Source organism: Micromys minutus (genome assembly GCF_963924665.1).
Source record: "Micromys minutus genome assembly, chromosome: X".
NCBI classification, from domain to species: Eukaryota; Metazoa; Chordata; class Mammalia; order Rodentia; family Muridae; genus Micromys; species Micromys minutus.
The window spans coordinates 84074049-84094735 of record NC_137970.1 but is presented as its reverse complement, the minus strand read 5'-3'; the positions used below and the strand labels follow the sequence as shown (position 1 = coordinate 84094735).

Below are 20687 nucleotides of genomic sequence, written 5' to 3'. Positions count from 1 at the left end.
ACATCTTGTTTAACATGCACTTTATGCTCATTGTAACTAGTAAGATTTTAATGCATAGTATCAAACCTTTAAAAAAATCAAGTACTGACAAACATGTATTCATATACTTTTATGCAAAAATGCTTTTAAAATCCATACATTTATCTTTGTTTTTTAAAATAGAGTTATTCAATTTAAAACCCAAAAAAGAAAAAAGAAGTTCCTATCCTTTTTGGGCCCTTTGATCTTTCCCTCAGCTCTTCCAGAAAGCTCCCTGTGCTCAGTCCAATATTTATTTGGCTGTGGGTGTCTGCATCTGTTTCAGTCATCTGTTGGGAAGAGCCTCTCAGAGGATAGTTAAGCTAGACTGCCTGCAAACATAAGAACATATCATTAATACTTTCTGGAACTGGTGTCATGAACTAGTGTTTCCTCTTGGGATGGATGTCAAGTTGGTCTAGTCATTTGTTGCCCACTCCCTCAGAAAGCATTAATATAGGTCAATTCCAATTTATTCATCTAAATTCTCCTTCTGAAGTTTGTGGTACCTTCAGCAACAGGGGTTTTTCTTTAATTTTTAGTAAGCAATGAAGAACCATAACAATAGCCTATATTTCTTTGAGGTTCCTTTGTTTCCCTGATCAACAACTTGAAAAGTGATTTGTTAGTCTATCAAAGTTTATATATTTAAAGTGCTCTTCTATACAACAGTGAAATGATTACTAAATTCAAGATAATTTCATATCCATTTATTCACATGCTTGTAATATGTTTTTTCAGCAAACTTCAAGCATAACACATATTATATTAACCATACTCACTATATTGTACTGTATATCAGTAGGTAATGCTCATTTTATATAACTCAAATTTTGTGGCATTTGAACATCTTCTCATTTTTACTGTATACCAAATCCTAGGAAGTACCATTCTGCTCTGCATTTCCATGAGTTTCAATTTTATAGAAGTCACATTTAAGCTCAATATTTTTCTTTCTGTTCTGTGTTCTGACTTGCTTCACATACAATAATGTATTCTAGTTTAATCAATGCCTTTGGTGAGAATTCTTTCTCTATCTGTGCAATATTACAGTGTGTATGTGTGTGTGTGTGTGTGTGTGTGTGTGTGTGTGTGTGTGTGAGTAGAAATTACTCATTTGACTCTTGATCATTTTTACAGCTTGACTATTATGAATACTGATGTAGTAAACAGGATGTAGATGTTTCTTTGAAATACTGATATGCTTGTTAGCTGTATACACAGCAATGGGATTGCAATATTGTAGAGGACATTTAATATTTTTGATAAGCTCCAATACGATTTTCTTCTAAGAACATGTCTGGATTTATTTCCCCCACACATTTTCATTAACAGATATAATTTGCCTTTTTAATAATACCCAGGGATGTAGAGATGGCTCAATTGTTAAGAGCACTGACTGCACTTCTACAGGTCTTGAGTTCAAATCCCAGCAACCACAATGTGGCTCACAACCATCTGTAATGGGATCTGATGTCCTCTTCTGGTGTGTCTGAAGTCAGGTAAAATGTACTTATATACATAAATAAATAAATAGATTAATGAATAAATCTTTGGGTTGGAGAGATGGCTCATTGTTTAAGAGCACTGACTGCTCTTCCAGAGGTTCTGAATTCAAATCATGGTGGCTCACAATCATCCGTAATGGGATATGATGCCGTCTTCTTGGTTGCCTGAAGACAGCTACAGTGTACTTAAATAAAATAAATAAATCTTTAAAAAATAATACTTATTCTTTTCATAATTTCACTTTTATTACTGTTTTTTTGTGTATGTGTCTGTGTGCATACACACAGATAATGGGTATATGTTAATGTGGACCCTTGCATGGCATGTTGATCATGTAGATGTCAGAAGACAACTTTTGTCACTCAATTCTCCTTCCATTTTGGACTAAAAGATCTAACTTGGGTGCTTAGGCTTGTGTGGTAAGCATTTTTACCCACTTAGCTATTTCACCAGTCCATAGTAGCCAGTGGTTTTAATTTGCACTTCTTCAATGGTTAGTGATGCCAAAAACTTTTTATATTCTTGTTGGCTACTTTCTGTCTTCTTTTGAGCAATGTCTACTTAAATCTAATAGTTCCTCACACAATTTTCATAGTTTTGGGGCTGGAATAAAGACCTAATGTATGCTAAACAAGCAGTTTAATATAGAGATACATATGTAGTTTTGTGTTCTCTAATTGTTTTGCATTATTTTCTTTTATTTTGAAATCATAACTACATCTTTTCTCCTGTAAGAAGTCCCCCAAATATCCTTCCTTGCTCTCTTTCATGCCCATGGTCTCTTTTTTAACATTAATTTTTGTTATATTCATATGTATATCCATATATCCATAATATAATACCAAACAAAACTTGTTCATTCTGTGAGTTTTTTTGTATACATGTATTCAGGGCTGATTATTTTGTACTGAATATCAAAGTTATGTGATCTTCCCTTGGGAAGACTATTTCTCTTGCTCTCATAATTTCTTAATTGCCTGAGGTTCTTTGCATAATATTGGTGCCTTGTGACCATAGTCGTTCCCCTGACCATTTTAACATGTATACATTTTCCCCTTGTTCAGCTCATGATGAAGCATTCATGTTGGTGATTGATACTATTATTTACCTAAAAACCCCCAAATACATGTGTCTTAGTTAGTGTTTTACTGTTGTGAACAGATACCATGACCAAGGCAACTCTTATAAGAACAGCATTTAATTGGGGCTGGCTTACAGGTTCAGAGGTTCAGTTCATTATCATCAAGGCAGGGGCATGGCAGCATCTAAGCAGGCATGGTGCCCGAAATGATGAGAGTTCTATATCTTTATCTGAAGGCTGCTATCAGAATATTGGCTTCCAGGCAGCTAGGATTAGGATGTAAAAGTCCAGACTGAGGGGGTGGGGAGGGTGAATGGTTTTACCCAGAGGGCCATGCGCTGCCTTTCTTCGCTGGCCTGCCCAGCAGCTCCTTCCCGGCCATGGCATTCACTTTCGTGGCCTTCTGCTATATGCTGGCGCTGCTGTTCACCGCCACGCTCACCTTCTTCGCCATCTGGCACATCATAGCATTTGATGAGCTGAAGATTGATTACAAGAACCGTATATACCAGTGTAATACCCTGAATCCTCTTGTGCTTCCAGAGTACCTCATCCATGCTTTCTTCTGTGTCATGTTTCTCTGTGCTGCAGAGTGGCTTACACTGGGCCTCAACATGCCTCTTTTGCCATACCATATTTGGACATACATGAGTAGACCAGTGATGAGCGGCCCTGGCCTCTATGACCCAACGACTATCATGAATGCAGACATTCTAGCCTACTGTCAGAAGGAAGGATGGTGCAAACTAGCTTTTTACCTCCTAGCGTTTTTTTACTACCTATACGGCATGATCTATGTTTTGGTGAGCTCTTAGAACAACGCAGAAGAATCGGTCCAGTCAAGTGTATGCAAAATGCCACCAATGAAGGGATTCTATTCAGCAAGGTCTTCTTTCCAAGAGTAGCCTATGGAATCTGATCAGTTACTTTAAAAAATGACTTCTTCTTTTTAAAAATATTTCCACATTTTTTACTTGTGGAAAGACTGTTTTCATATGTTCCACTTGTATAAAGAATTTCAATGGAATTACGTATAAATTAATATAAAATGATTACCTCTGGTGTTGACAGGTTGAACTTGCACTCTTAAAGAACAGCCATAACCCTCCGAGTGATTGCATTAATTACTGACCGCCCTCAGTTGGAAGCTTTGTTTAGAGGATTTGTTGGGCTCATTTTGGTTTTATTGAAATGCCATCTAAATATAAATTAGCTGTAGATATGAGGTGCTTCTGGTGAACTGAAGTATATATCTGACCCGTGGGAAACATTGTAGGTTTCCCACTTACACTGTAGATGATTTTATATGGACACAACAGGAAGAGGGGCTCGGTCCCTGCTGACTGACCACCCCTGTGTATTGCATGAGAGACGTCTCCTCGTTCCATCAGAGTAATACGCTTGCTTCAATTTTTAAGCCTAAGTGATATACACATGCTGAATTACCTGTAAAGAATGCATTTAAAGGTATTTAAATGGGTTTTTATTTGTAAGACGTCATTTACTAAGAAATTGGTTATTAATGCTTACTGTTCTAATCCAGTGGTCGATGTATTAAGAATTTGCAAGTACTTTAGATTTTCAGAAGTGAGTGAGAGAATGTGTAACTGCCCTACTGTTCTTTCAGTGCAGCACAATAAAAATCTGAAACGAAGAAAAAAAAGTTCAGACCCACAGTGACACACCTATTTTAAGAGGCCACAACTCAAAATAGTGCCATTCCCTGGGCTAAGCATAATCAAATAACTACAACATGGAAGCATGTATATAAGTATACATATATAGTTTAAATGAAGAGTTCTCATTTGTACTGACAATGTTCCTGGTACTGGTCAGGGTTGCCCAAAAGACTCCCAAAATATACATTCTATAGATAGTGCCCCTCTTCGACCTCTAAATGTGAGAGTTTAAGTCCCCATTATTGAAGATACTGTATAGTTTAGATGTAGGGACAAAAAGTCTCTCAGTTAGTTGTGACCTGAAAGCCTCTTCTTGAGAACTATCTCTAATGTCACCAGAATGTCCCATGCAAGCTTCCAAATGAGGGAAACAATCAACACTAACACCCTAACTGTGACATCTATAAAGCACAGCAATGACCAGCATGGCACAATGTTGCTAAGCATTCAGTGTGGGATTTCTTTAAGGGTTACTGAAAATGTTTTGGATTCACATAATGCTGGTGGTTGTATAATGTTACAAACTTACTAAAATCACAAAAAGTGTACTTCACATGGATCAAGTTTTGCTATGTAAATTTTATCTTTCAATGTCCAGAAAGCAAACAAATCATTATCATTTTTGTCTCATCTGTCTCATGATACATTGTCAGGGCTCTTAAAACAAACACAAATAAAAATTCTTTACAGGATTTTTGAATATATATAGGGTTTCTAGTCGTGCATACCTTTTGTTTCTTTGTTTTATTTAATGGGATTTTTATGTGTACAAAAGTGTCTTTGCATCTACGTGTGCTTCTTTTGCCCCCTTTCTTCTTTTGATTATTTTATCCTATTCTGGTTTGTTTTTATATTATTATATCTTATTAATAGTTTTACATGCTTCTTTGTATTCTAACAAAAGAGAAAGAAAGGGTGTGGATTTAGTGGGTAGGGAGGTACGAGAGGACCTAGGAGCAGTTGGTCAAGGGGAAATTGTGGCGAGAATATTTTGTATGAAAAAATCTATTTTCAATGAAATAAAATATGATTGCCAGAAAATTTATACTTATTTACATTGCTCTTAATTTTTATTCACATTATTTTCCATAGGACAGGACTTTCCTGGAAGAACAGTACATGAAGCTGACTATGGTCTACTTTTGTATCCAGATAGTTAATAGCAAACTACAGGTTTTAAGCAGCTCATAAAAAAAAAAAGAGGTCTGTAGAGTTGACTACTTTTATGAAATCTATGTGGTTTTAGTTCCATTTCAAAGATGGAGGAGAATAAAAATGATGCTGGTTTCTAATAATAAAAATGCAAAAATCAATGCACAGGAACACAGGACAACTCTTATTAGAAAGAATGTAGAGATTATGAGCAATGTCACTATTTTTACAGAACAATGTGTATTTATCAACAAGAAAGAAAATCTCCAAAAGTCCCATAGACATGGCATGCTTATACTACCAAATCCCAGTATACCATCATCAGAAAGCGCCAGTTCTTTTGTTGAACTGAAACGGGATCAGGATAAGTGAAACAGTGCTACCACTTTGAGCCCTTGTAAGCATCTATACCTCTCTCTGTGCTGCTGAGTTCATAGAGTCAGCATTTTATCTTCTCTCTGGAAGCTGACTCCTAAATCAGAAGTGTTGTAGGATGTTCATAGAAGTTTCCTGGCTGGACTCAGGAAAAAATGAATACAGTTATTTAAAGAAGTCAGAACTGAGTACAGTTGATGAGTACACCTTTGAGCTTCTATAACCCACAGTGTATCACCTTGGCAGACCACATGATTTAATGGGCTATTGATGAAATAGAAGAAGAAAGTAAAAATACATTCAAAAATCTATTAAAAGCTATTATTTATATACTATACAGCAGGGAGTTGTAGATGAAAGGTTTTTTTTTTTTTTTTTTTTTTTTTACTCCAAGATCCATATAAGTTCAACCATTTAACCATATAATATAGAGACTATTACTTACATAAAAAGAGAAACATGTAAATTATTTTAATAAAAATTACATATGAACAAAACCTTTTTTATGGTTAGACAATCATTTCTAAAGGTCTGCACTCTTACATATAATTATAGGACATGAAAGGAGGGAATTATAGCTCAAGAGGCTTCCCGAACTCAGCAGTAGGCTTGTCAGAGCATGGGTTATTAGAAATATGGACAAGAAAGGGGTAGAGAAATGGACTCGTGGTTTTATGACTAACAATCTGAAATGCAAGCTGCCGGCTTCAGAGGTAAGCTTCTAATCAATAGCATTATTTCCTTGATTCATGGTTCAGGAAAGCAATGCTTTCAGACTAAAATATTTAAGGGTAATCTATGGAGTCAGTGGCAAGAGCATCTCATCTGGAAATCCAGTCTCTATGCCTTTTATAGTTCATCGTAGAATGATATTCTTCTGATTTTTTCATTATCGATGTGTAGTTATTGTACACGATACCAACTCTCAAGTTTATTATCTAATTTTTCCATGTTTTCCCTCTTGCTTCTTTTCCTTTCTTCCCCTTTTATTTTCTTCTCTTTTGTTAGTATCTTTTCTCCCTCTAGTCTCTCTCCCGTTTCATATCATATGTGTATGCATGTGATGATTTTTATAAACATTACATATGTCTCTCTCTATAACACATAAATGACTTTATCTGTTCATAAAATATTAAGATCTACAAATGAGAATGAAGAATCCTAAAGGCTTTTACAATCCAACACCCTTTTTACAGCTTCCCCCTCCCACTTAAGGTCTTACAGCTCCCCTCTCCCATTAGGGGCTTTTGCGGTCCCACACCCTCCAGGAAGGAGTGTATCAACCTTATCTGGGCAACCCCTGTAATATAGGACAAGGGCCTTGATATTATCCCAGTGCCAAGCAGCATTTCTTTCCAGGGAGAAGTGTCTTATCTGGGTACCTTCTGGAATGTAGGCCCTGAGATGTAACTCACATTGGCAGCAGCCAATTGACTCAAAAGTCAACTAAACCCACCAATGCTTTCATGCCTGGTCACCATCACTATAGCCCGTATGTTACTAAGTGTTATAAAAACTGTACTGATGGAGGGCTTAGGGTCGTCTCTCCTCTGAATGTAGGCCACCCAGGTGCACTGGACTAATGCATCGCTTGCTTTTGCATCAATCTCTGATCTTTCATCTCATTCATGGGAGTTCCAGGTAGTTAGGGATCCATCCGAGACTTACAAAACATAATTCATGTTTACTTTTCTGAGTTTAGTTCATCTCACTTACTATGGTGATCACTTATGTATCAATCTCTAGGTAATGGAATCAGTTCATTCTTCTTTACGGCTGAGTAGAGTTCCACTGGGTATATGCAGCATATTTTCCTTATCTACTCATTTGTTGATCTTCATCTCCACTCTTTTCCCATGAGAAGGCTAGGCTAATTCCATGAGAGGCTTCAAAGTGGCAGTTGAGGGGACTGTGCCTAAGATCTAGGTAAGGCCAGACAAGCACAGGCAAGTCAGTTACTAGAATCCAAATCCAGGCTTCCGGCAATTACTCACAAAGGACCCTGCCTTTAGAAGCTGCCTGGCTACCTGACCCGAGGCAAGGGCAATGGGTCAGCAGCAGTTTCCAGACTTTCCCAACAACAGTTTCCAGCCACCACCCCACCCCACCCCACCCCACCCCTGCCCCCAGCAAAGGATCTGGAATGAAATAGAGCCAAGAATAAGACAGAGGTCACCTACCCCTCCCCGGAATTCCCCAAAACTGCTTTAAATCTAGGCTGTGAGCTCACTTCAGGGTCTCTCTGTCTTGGTAATAAAGACCTTAGCATACTGGACTTCTACAGAATAAAACACTCTGTGTTTATTTGAGTCCAGGATATCATTCCTCCGTGAATCATAGACCATGACACCCCCATCTCTTTGACCCCTCTTATTCCCTTCTGCCTCCAGTAAGCTCCTCTATCCTTTCATGTCACCTCTGCTTCATTTCCTTCTTTATCTTCTCCATTTTAAATCCCTTTCAAGTCTTCCTACACTGTTTATAGAATCAGCTTCCCGAGGGAATATGTTCATATCATAGTGTGCCAGTATCTTGGAAGCTTGCCATTTCCCTAGCAAATAGATGAAATGTGTTCTTACCAGTCAGTGTGATTCTAGGAACCTCAGAGCCTCCCGCACAGGTTCATCATGTTCTGTGTTAAGAATAAGGAATGCAAAACAGAGAAAGTGGATAACATTTGAAATGTAAGTAAAAAAAATTCAAATAAATAAATAAATAAATAAATAAATAAATAAATAAATAAGAATAAGGAATTTGGTCTTCTGCCTCTGACACAGGAAAGAGGTGCTTGTTTTGAGATTTAGGGCTGGCGAACAGGTAAGGAAGGACAGTTTAAAATGCCACTGACTTTCTTTGTATTTGAAAGTGACTTTGGTCTTTAAAATCTCGCTGCCACCCAAGCCTCATATATGCCCATCCTTAGGATTTTAGAAACAAGCTGCAGCCAGGCTCTCAAGATACTTTCCAGGACTTTGATTTTAGGCAACGCGTTGATCCAGAGGTGAGAACTGTCTAGAAGTAGAAAGGTGCTCACAGAGATAGCAATGCTCAGCTATTTAAAGATAGCACAACAGGTAGAAATTGGTGAATAGAGACTTTCAGGACAATCAATATTTTTCTTCCTTTTGGCCAATCACATGACAGCATTCTTGCTGCTGAACCATAAGTTTAAAACGATTACCTCTGCGGGATGGCACTTGAAGGCCATGATTGCTTTGTGAAGTGCCAAGACATTTAAACTAAGGCTTTATGGCTTAAGTGGGTAATGGAGCGTGGTCCACACAATCTGTTAGGAATCTGTTAGGAGTATTGTTTTTGTGAGGTTTAAATAAAAGGGCAGGCAAAGGTCTGAACTCCAGCCGCTTAAAAAGCTGAAATCAGGTTGGTGAGGTAGCTCAGTTGTTCAAAGCACTTGCCACCTGTTAATGATTTCAATTTCCTGAACCCAGGTGAAAAGTGAAAGTAGGAAACTCACTCTGTGCAATTGTACCCCATGGACCTCCCCATCATATATATACATATATATATATATATATATATATATATATATATATATATATATATATATATATATATATATATATATATATAAAACAATTGTCTAGATATGGTCAGTGGAAGCCACTCTATAGCTTACCATTAATGTAAATGGGCATGCTTTTAAAAAGTTAAAATATGGCCTGTATGCAATTCTAGTACTTTAGATAGTACCATGAGTTTCAAGGCCTATAGATAGAGAGATGCTGTGTGTCAGAAAACAAACGAGAGAGAGGGAAGAAAAGAGAGGGGAGATGAGGGTACAGGCTTTTGCCACAAAGCCTTGATCTTCAGGATCTCTGTGTTATAAAGAGATCCATTTTGTGCAAGTTGTCCATGGACATCCACATACATGGCATGGTGTGTGTGTGTGTGTGTGTGTGTGTGTGTGTGTGTGTGTGTGTACTATAAAGAACGAAGAAAATGTAATATAAAAGAAAAAAAAAGCACAGATTAATACAGTTCCCAGGGAACATATGCTCTATCTTTAGAAGGTCCATTGGCTAAACTTAAGACTAGGGTCAAGGAGAAGCACAACATGTTCAACATAAAGTATTTAAGGCTCAAGAATATACAGTAATCCAAGCAGATGTGTCAGTAGCACATAGTGCACACTTCTAGGTAACTTTATAGCACCAGTCTGATTTTGTACTAAGACACATACTTCTCTACAAAAAAAGAAATGGTTAATGAGAAGACAGGGAACCATGAAGAGGCAAACCAGGAAGTAGACTGCACTGCTCCTTGAAGATTAAAGAGCAAGCAGACACCTGTGGGAAAGACTTGCAAGGTCGAGTTTCTAGATCCTACGGAGCTTTTCCTTGTACAATTACACTGAGTACTGCTGACGGAACAAATGAAATTGCTTTAATCTGAAGAAAAACATGTTCTAATACTAAAGAAAAAAAAACATGACAGCCAAAACGATTGATTCTAGAAAATGTATGTGAAGGTCTTTATTGTCTTTGAATTATGCCAGGACACTCACCAGAAAAGCTTACAGCTGCAGTGCTCCTCGCAGTGAACTCTGCCGGGTTGTTCAGGGGTGCTAGCTCCTGTTTGTCGTGGTGGAAGGATCATGGCAAATATCAGCTAAGATGATGGAAAGAGTTTTGAAGTCCACTTGCAGTAATGCATACTTTTAAAATGTTTTTATTTATTCTTTGAAGATTTCACTTCTTATACTTTTATTATATTTTCCCACTCTCTCGAGCACTCTCAGATCCTTACTCCCTTCCCTCCCTATTTAAGTTTGTGTTTTTCTCTCTTAAAGGATATAAAACAAACAAACAAACAATAAACTTAAACCCAAACCCAAAACAATAAGAAATGAACAAAAATCATAAGAACACACACATGCTCAACATGGAGTTTGGTTTGTGTTGGCCAGTTACTGCTGAGCATGAAAGCTTCCCTGGAGTATGATTGATATACCCCGCATCTCTCTCCACTTGGGGGTGGGCTGGTGGGGGACAGGGAACAACTGATATTCACTCTCACAGCTGCAAATAGCTTCTTGAGTGCAGACGGGACTCTGTGCTTGCCTCCTTTCTTCTGTGCTCAGATTTTGTCTGGCTTAAGTTTGTGATGACCTTGTGCAGGCTGTTACAATCTCTGCTACTTTATATGTGCATTTTCTCTGATACTTCCTGGCTAAGAAGCCCCCCTTCCCCACCCCACTCTAGGTCACATAGGATTTTGGATACACGATTCTCTAACCTTCTTAATAATGTGTTTAAATATGTATTAAAGTGGAATCTGGGCAAGCCTAAGAATGAATGCTGTTCAGGTTCTAGACCTTTCGGAATCCTACAAAGATGGGTTTTTTTACACATCAAAGATCCACTGACCTTTCAGAAACCGTGAAGAAAAGCTGCCCGCAGGTACTGTAGGCATCCTCCATCTGTGAGTCAATAATTTGATTGCCATCTCATTGTGACCTAAGTGGAAGCTCGGGAGAAATAGCAATTGTTTTTGGTAACAATTCACATTTTGATGTTTTCTAGCCAAGCTCCGGGCTCAGATTTTTTTGTGGCTTCAGCTTATACAGATATGAGCATGCTGTCAAAGTCTCTTCATGTGTGCATGGTAAGCAAGGGAAAATCCTCTTGTAGAGGAAGGGAGGAGGAGGGGGCCGTGAAATCCTACCACAGGCTGAGGAGCTACTACTGATAATTGCGGGCTGCTGGGGGAGGGGTCAGTTTTCTTTAAGGGTGTGACTTCACATTAGGGAATGGCTCTGCATCCAAGAGTATTTGGGCTGTGTAAATTGGACTCCTAGAGCTTTATATAAAGAAGAAGATAAAAGCTTTGGGGAGTTGGGAGGCTGAAGTGAATATGGGAAGAATAGAGGGAGGGGGCATAGATACTATCAAACTGCAATATATGAAAATTTCTGGGAATTAATGAAATGTTATTTAAAGAACTTGATTCTAATAAAGCCCACCTTTGCTTCATACAAAACAAAACAAACAAAACCTCCAGAAACTTCCAGACTATTCAGTAGTTAGCCCCAAGTCAGGCTCTATAGCAAGCAATAGTGAGGCAGTCTAATGACCTTTATGATTGTTCTGAATGCCTGTTCAGGCAGAGTTTAAGTGGTTATTTTATATTCAAAGATTAAAAGCTTCCTCTCACTAGGAAAGGAAAGAAAGTAACTGAACACAAAGAACAGCCCCTTCCCAGCCCCAGCACCCCCTATGAAGATAACAGTAGGAGTCTAGTATATTGAAAGCTACCCAAGATGATTTATTTCTTATTGCTGTCTTTTATTTATCATGTGACAAGTTTAACAATAGTTTGTTTTCGTGACATAACATTATTTTTTAAATAGGGGCCCTCTTTTCTTCTAAATCTTAGATTAAAAGGGAATCCTCGCACACCTTGGCCTAAGCCAAGGGATCAAATAAAAATAAATGGCAAAGGGACACTAGTGAACACCAGGGACTTAAATGGCTTCGATCAGCTCCACACTGTTTTATCTGAGCCTTTGATCTAAACAGCAACTTTTAAAAAGAGACTGTTTGGCATAGGAATGAATGCTCTTTGAATACCAGACATTGGAGAATCCTACAAAGATGGCAAAATCAAATTATACACACCAAGGATCCACTGACCTTCCAGAAACCATGAAGAAAAGCTGCCGTAGTGGCAATTGAAGGCATCCTCCATCTGTGAGTCAATAAATGTGATTGCCATCTCATTCTGAGCTAAATGGAACCTCGGGAGAAACAGCTGTTGCTTTGGGTAACAATTCACAATTTGATGTTTTCTAGCCAAGCTCAGGACAGATGACCTTCAACACAATTAGCTCTTTAACCAGCAGGATGCCTCATGATTATTTGATGTCATCCTGCCCTGTACATTCATACAAAACTCTATTATTAGACTTATTCTCTCAGACGGACAGGCACCAAGCCAAGCTAACCTGAACGTTTGCATTCCTTTGGAGATGCTGATTTACTCAGGGGGAACCCAGTGAGAATTGCATCTGGCTAAATGGTATCAAGGTATTGGTGGACATGTTAGAGGAAGAGACTTAGCTTTCATAGCTTCCGGCAGAGCCATCTCCTTAGCTGAACAACACCTCCTCTTGCCTAGTCTTTTTTGTCACTCTGATCATACACTATAAAGTTTGCTGTCCACACAGTCGGCCACTTCCCAGAAGTCATTATCTATTATGGCTCACAGTCCAACTTGAGTTTAAGTTTTAGTCCTCATCTGTCTTTTTGTGACTAATCTTTTTATGTAGTTTGTGATAGTGGAAAGATGTGTTGTTCTTCTTTCTTTCTTGGTATAAATGAATGGGTTTGACCAATGGGAGATGTAGATTGTCCTGAAGATGTTCGTATTTTAATGTTAATTCCACTTCTAGAATGGCTGGCTAGTCACGTGGCTCTAACTGACGCGGCCCATTTTAATTAGTAAAATAAAGGAAAGCCAGTTACTGGGCAGTAGGGAATTAGAGAGGGCTGAGAGGTCTGAGGAGGTGAGAGGATGGAGGTTAGAGTTCGTGGCAACATGGAGCTTCCCAAGGACCAGCTGGATCCAGGTGGGATTTATTGTTGTTAAAAAGCTATGAACATTAAGGATTTCACAGGTCTAGTATCTCATATAGAAGGGCAGTTTGTATCTTTGTCTATTTGATGCAATCTTCTTGTGTAGAGGATTTGTGGATTGAGAGTTGAATATATAAACCTGTATGAAAAGCTATCAGGCTGTAGAGTTGTGTTTGTGTGGGATTTGGGGGTACAGAAATACCCCTGGCCAGAGGTGGAGAACAGGCAGTAGAAACCCGCCAGGGAAGGGAGTTGCGTGGACGAGTGGGGCCATGTTGATGGCTCGAACTGGGCTCCAGGGGTGCGTGGGGCTCAGAACTAAAACCGGGCCTGAGGATTGAGACCTCGGGGCTGGTAAAGAGATATACTGGTTATTAGTTTTTAATATTTACTGCAACAGGGAGATGCTTTCCTCATCAACTAGGTTAAATGGCTCTTTTATATTTACTGTGCTTTCCTATTGGAGGGAAGGGAAGGTGAATGGCAACAGAAAGGCATTGGTTTAGGGAAGGAAGGGAAAAGAGAGATGGAAACAAGAGCATGACGAGTGAACTGTGGTTGAAAGTGTTTTATGGAATGTGTTGTGTAATGTGTGGCTAGGGGTTGTTGCAGGAGGAGGTAAAAGGAAGTACAGGAGTTCCCTGATTGGCTTTGCTTTGATTTTGGGATCCAGTTGATAAAAAGCCCTCTGCTTCTTTCCTCTTTGTGAAGAAGAAACACAGCTGCATGTGCTTGAGGTTAGTTGTTTACAATCCATATTATAGAGCTGTGATGGTTAGTTTTTGTCCAGTTGATACAAACTATAGTCACCTAGAAAAGGGGAAACATCAAAGGAGAGAAAGCTTCTGTCAGATTGGCCTGTGTACCTATGGGGCATTTCTTTCAACTGTTAATTAGTAGAAGAGGTATGCTCCACAGTGGATAGTACCATACCTAGGCAGGAGGCCTGAACTGTGTAAGAAAAATAAGTGAGCAAACCAGAGGGAACACAGGAGTAAGTAGTGTTCCTCCACGTTTCTGCTTCAGTTTGCTTCAGGTTCTTGTCTAAAGTTCTTTCCTCAACTTCTCTCAATGATGGACTGTAAACTTTAAGATGAAAGGGAAAATTTCCTCCCCATGTTTGGTCCTATTATTTATCACAGCAACAGAAAGCAAATTATGATGGCAGTGATAGCTTTGTGGTTAAATTGCCTATAAGCTTTCCAGTAGTTTCTTTTCCCTCAGGCCTCCTGATCTCTCTTAATGTACCCATTTCAGGACAAAGAGTGGCTCTACCCCTACTCTATCTTTGACCAGGAAACCACTCCCCTGCCTTTGTAGCCTAGGACTGGGAAAGACTAAAATACAAGATCTTCATTCTCAGTCCACCACAGGAGAAGGAAGGCAAATATACTCTTGTTGTAAAGGGAGATCTGCACTCCCAGAAATGGCTTTGAAAGGTAAAAGACCCAAGTACAGGCTTCAGATCTATGCACTTAAATATAAACAATAAAAGTGCCCCATGGAGAAAGACTGATGTTAGTTAAGGAGAACCAACTTACAGAGAAATTGCTTATAGATCTAGAAATAATATTTATTTTATAAGTTTCCTTTAGTTTTTTAGCTTTATTTTTTCTGAGATATGTTTATTTTTTTAAATAACAACTTTATTTTAAAAAACAAAGATAAATGTACAAATTTTAAGCATTTTTGCATAAAAGTATATGAATACATTTTTGTCAGTGCTTGTGTTTTTTTTTTAAATGTTTGATAGTGTGCATTAAGATCTTACCAGTTACAATGGGCATAGAGTACATGTAAAAACAGGTTGTAACTTAAGACAGTTTGTTTTGTAGCTTTAAAAGAAGTAGTTAAAAAAAAATCTCCACTGGCCTTGAGTAAAACCGACTCTGAATATAAAGGTTACAGGGGACTATTGGCCCAGGGCGAGAAACAGACTAAAGAAATTAGGAGCTAAATGTAGTTCAGTTTTTAGTGGTGAGCAATATCAGAGACAGATGATGCCAAAGAATTACAATGGGGATAAATAGAATGCTATAAATAACTGTGTATCCTCACATTTCTTAAGTTCAAGGAAACAAATGAATTTTCTAGAAATGTGCAATTTACCATAACTGAATCATAAAGGAATAAGAATCTTAAACAGATTTACCATACAAAAATCTTTAATGAGATATAAGCAAACTGAATTCAAAGAACACTAATGAAATAATACATTGTGACCAAGTGGCATTTACACTAGAGAAATATGTTTATATAAAACACAATCAACAGCAGAGAACACATGATCAACTTAGATAAGCATTTGGTGAGATTCATTGCCCATTTGTGATTAAGCCACTCCAGCTGGGAATAGACAGATACTATTCAGCTCAATAAGGGTGATAAAATAAAAACTATACTAAGGTCATTTTTGCTGACATGATGTAAGTTTTCCTCCTGTATAAGGGACAAGAAATAGATGACAGTTCATATCATTACTATTCAACATAATATTACAAGCCTAGCCAGAAGAGTTTTGAAAAGGATGAAGAGTCATGACAACCATTGTGCACTGTTACTGGGGTTGTAAATGATGCAAGCACTATCAAAAACATTATGGATGTTCTAACGTTCAGAAGGTAGAGGCAAAAGGATTGAAGATTCAAGGCTGGAATGAAATATATCGAGACTGTTTCAAAATCTATTGTATGATCCAATAATCTTGCTTTTGGGAACATATGTCAAAGAAGTAAGAGAAAGTAAGATGATTCAGTCACACAAAAAAGCACATCCTTCATAAAATTTACTTATGTATCTAACACATTCAAACCCTTAGAAAGAGAAATCAGAGTCAGAATGGGTGTTACCTGAACCAATGGAAAGAAAAAAAGAACAGTTATCATTGATTGTGCATAGAGTTCCAGATTTGTGTTACGATGTGAATTAGCCTTATAGTACTGAGCATTATTGTGTTAGCTGTTTTTGTTTTATTTTTGCTATTTTATGTTGTTAGCTTGACACAAGCTACACTCATCTGAGACAGGGAACCTCAACTGAGAAAATAACCTCATAAAAATCAGCTATCATCAAAATACTTGACTAGTATTTGTTACCTATGAACACCAGTGGCACACTTAGATGACAGCCGTGGAGTAATTATTTTTCCCACAGTGAGGAAAACAATTAAACCAGAAACTGGGCTGATGAATTCATTCTTATCCTGTCCCCTCAAGGACTGCATGTGGGTCAGAAAGGTGGCCCAATGAAATTGTCTAGACAACATGTTACTGATATCCTGTGTGCTCTTCTAATGATTAAAAATGATCATTTAGATCAAAAAATTTGCCAGATAAATAATAGGCGACTATTTGTGCATACATTGAAATTACATAAGAGTGTCTGCCCCCCCCCCCCCCCACAAAATGCACTTCTCAGGATCAGAAGGGACAAGCTTGTATGAGGCACTAAGAGATACTTTATACACATGGGATGTAGATACTTCTTATTATCTTGGACATCATAGATTTATGCTAACTGTGCATTAATTTGTGAAACTGTGAAATTGAGTCGAAAATGTGTAAAAGTCCCTCATGGATTGTTACAAAAATTAAATAAGATAACTGATGAATACTCACATAACACAGTGCCCTGCTCATAGTAAGCATTTAATAAATCCAGGTGTTAAAGTTAGCCAAGGTAAAACCGTAGTCACAGTTTGAGTATGGAGAGCTTTAATGTGATACAGGGGCCCATTATGAGCACCCATGTTATTTTGGTAAAGAAGACGTCTTCTCTCCATTGTTTGGTTTCCATTACTTTTCGAATTTCTCTTGAGTGTCAGGAAAAGTTGTGGTCATGGACATAGCAGATATTGTTATCCTACATGTGACCAGGGAGCTGCAGGGACCACCTTCATTTGTTTACTGTGTTTTCATGAACAATTTTACAGACAGTTTATTCTGATCAAGATTTTCCCTTTCCCAGTTGCCCCTCCTCCCTCCCCACCCACACAATTCCATACCTTCTTTCACTGTAGGCAAGATGTTCCCTCTATCCCTAAATTGGGTCACTGTTCTTTGATTTCGAAGTGTTGGTTTTTAAAGGATGAGCAAAGAGCTGAGCTTAGAAGAAGCCAAATAACCTGCTCAGCCATTCAGCCTGAAGGTTAGCAGGATGACATTTAGAACTTCATGTGGCTTTAGGCAAATGACATCCTTTCTTCCCTTTCTTTTTCACTACCTGTCACGTATTATTATGGAGGTGGAATCCACATAGGATGTAATTGCTTCATCTAAACTAGATTGTACCTTTTCTTACCAAGCCATGGAGTCATTGCCACTGTCTCCTTTTAGAATGTTATCTCCATCCCTAAAGAAACTTTACCTCTTACACCATCACGCCTGTGAGAGAGTAGATTTCTATCTATGCAAGGGACTAAAACTAAGTTGGACATCTCTACTCAAATTCTTTGGTTGTTTATTTACTCTACATCCCACGCCCTTATCGGAGCCACATATTTTCAAGCCTTTTCCTCATTTTTTTGGGTTATCTTCTTCCCCCTTCTGATAGAGCCCTTTGATATTCAAAACAATGTAAATGGGTTGGATCCCGACTTAGTTTATTTTTTTTATTTTGTTACTAATGCTTTTGGCATCATATTTAAGTCATATTAACTACTCCAAGATCACAAATGTTTACATCCATATAGTCTATGGTTTCTATGGTTTTGGGTGGATGGATGTTTGTCCCTTTTTAATTCCTATAGTTTAGGAAGAGGCAGAACTACATTTTCAGAATATTTATTCAGTTTAAGACTGAGTTCAGTTTCTTAAGCATGCTGATCATTCTTATACCATGAGAAAGGCTTAATTATTTGCTGTTTGTTTCCACCCCAATTTTTTTTTATCACTGATATTTATACAGTGAATTCATTCAGATACTTTTAGGTCTCATGTCAAATTTTACCTCATAGTGTTTCTTCAACATTCCATAAAATATGGACTTTTCCTACCTAGCCCCTGCATCCTATTCTAAGTTCAGTTAAAGACTGTGCCCCTTTGTTTGACTCACAGTCCTGTGTTTTCTTGCATGTGTTCACTATTAGAATGTATGAGAGCTTGTTTTTCATTCCTTTTCCAGTACCTGCCACATTTGCATGCTAAACAAATCACCGAAGAATAAATTTGGTTGTCCTGTAAAGTAATAATAGTAAGAACTGTTCTTTAAATAATTTTTAACTTAATGAATGACCCATTCCCAATGATTTTTAATGTAGTAACCATTTTCATAAATAGGGAATTAACCTCTATGTGAAAATGACTGTTTATGGTAAAAAAAAAAAATGTCCTTTTCTTTTTTCCCCCCTTCCTTCCTTCCTTCCTTCCTTCCTTCCTTCCTTCCTTCCTTCCTGTTGTTGGTTTGTTTCATTGGTTGGTTTTTGAGACAGGGTTTCTCCATGTAGCTCTGGCTGACCTGTTACTTGCTACTTGCTCTCTAGACAAGTCTGGCATTACACTCAGATCCACCGGCCTCTGCCTGCTGAGAATGCTGGGCTTAAATATATTCAGGGGCCTTAGATTTATAGAGTGATTCCCCAAATAATAATTCAGCTTATGGTATTTCACAAAAGTCAAGGAGAAAAATATTGACCTTGATACTAGTTTTCATTTCATTCCTTGAAATCGGTCTAAGTTCTGGGGGTGGGGATGGGGACGACACCAGGTGGTCAGAGTTAGAGGTGATGGATGGATGTCAAGAAATGCAAGATTTAGCTATACTGGGCCATACATTAAAATTCTTCAAAATGGAAAACACTTTTACAGGAGTTAGAAGGATTGGTGCATTTCTGAGTGAGATTGGTTTCTCAGCTCATTCTTGGTTATCTCCGGATAACAGCTGGTCGATAAAGCACTCACAATGGGAGGCTATTTAACCACTCTGCCTCCTTCATCATACTGCCCTCACATCACCACATCCTTCCTGACCAGCTCTCATTTTTAAGAGGCAATGGTATGTACAAAATAGGATGGTAAGAACATTGAACACATGTCTCCTCTACAAGTCCTTGTCTCTTGACCCATTTCTTACTCAGAATTGCTTCTGTCTTTGGTCCTCATGGTTTATTGTTTGGTTATTCTGGAAAGATAGAGTGTCACAGGCTAGTCTTACTGACCATGTAGCTGAGGATTCCCATGATCTTCAGGTCCATGCGCCTCTGCCTTCCAAGTGCTGGGATTACATGTATGTCTCACCACAACCAATTTATGTGCTCCTGGGCACTGAACCCAGCATTTTACTCATAGTAGCCAAGCACTCTGTCAACTGAACTACATCACTAGCCCACCTTTTTACTTAATAAATGCTTTGGTTATATCATCTAATTTTAGGATTAGCATCTTGCATGTAAAATGTTATCCCAGAATGTCTGCTTCATCTCTAGACCCACATAACTTTATGTATGCTACACATCTTTTCTGAGAACTTTTAAAGATACATGCTCCAATCGTATTGTCAAAAAATGGCATGGATAGGCATGAACCTGCCGCATACCATTTTAGGTTCTCACTCAGCCTGTCTTTTTTCTCTAAGACCTTTACAAAATCCATCATTTAGGAGACTGAAGAGTTTTGTGGGTTTGGAGAAGTCTTTTATTATTTTTTTATGCAATATACTTTGATCCTATTTTCCCTCCCCAAACTCCACTTAGATCCCCCCTACCTTTCTATAGAACAACTTCATATTCACCTCTCTATCTCTGTCTCTGTCTCTTTCTCTCTCTCTCTCCCCCTATCTCTCTCAGTGGAAAAACAAAAATACAAACATAATTATGAAAACAAAGTAAAAAGGAAAAGAAAGGACATGACTACTCCTAGATATATGGAAGGGAAAGTTTTCGGAGAGTGGATATGAACAGATGGATGTAAGATATAAGGGAAGAGTGGGGGCAGGGAAGGGAAGGGAAGAAGGGAGAAGGGTAACCAGTGGCAGCAGCCAAAAAGCCAAAGGTACAAAAAGGACAGGTAACCAAAATGCCTGCATTATATAGGGAAGAACAAACAGCCCACCCTTCCTCAGATGAAGAGTTCAGGGTAAGGAGTAAGGTATGCCAGTCTGGAAGAATCTGTAACTGGGAGAGGCTGAGGGATGCTAGGAGAAGCAGGAGGCTAATGTACACTTTGATATGTTAATGGATACCTCTGCCATTTGTTTCAATTTTGAAACCTAGCACAAACAAGCCATGAACTTTCCTAAACCTCAGCTTTTTGTTTCTTTAGAAGATTATTACTCAATTTGAGA

The 20687-nt window shown here is 38.2% G+C and overlaps 1 pseudogene across 1 annotated transcript; it reads left to right on the top strand.

The window, feature by feature from the left end:
- Positions 1-2921: 2921 nt before the first annotated feature.
- On the top strand, positions 2922-3423 carry LOC308414656 (protein cornichon homolog 1-like; annotated as a pseudogene). Its single transcript has one exon. The product of its transcript is annotated as a protein cornichon homolog 1-like (transcript).
- Positions 3424-20687: the final 17264 nt, after the last annotated feature.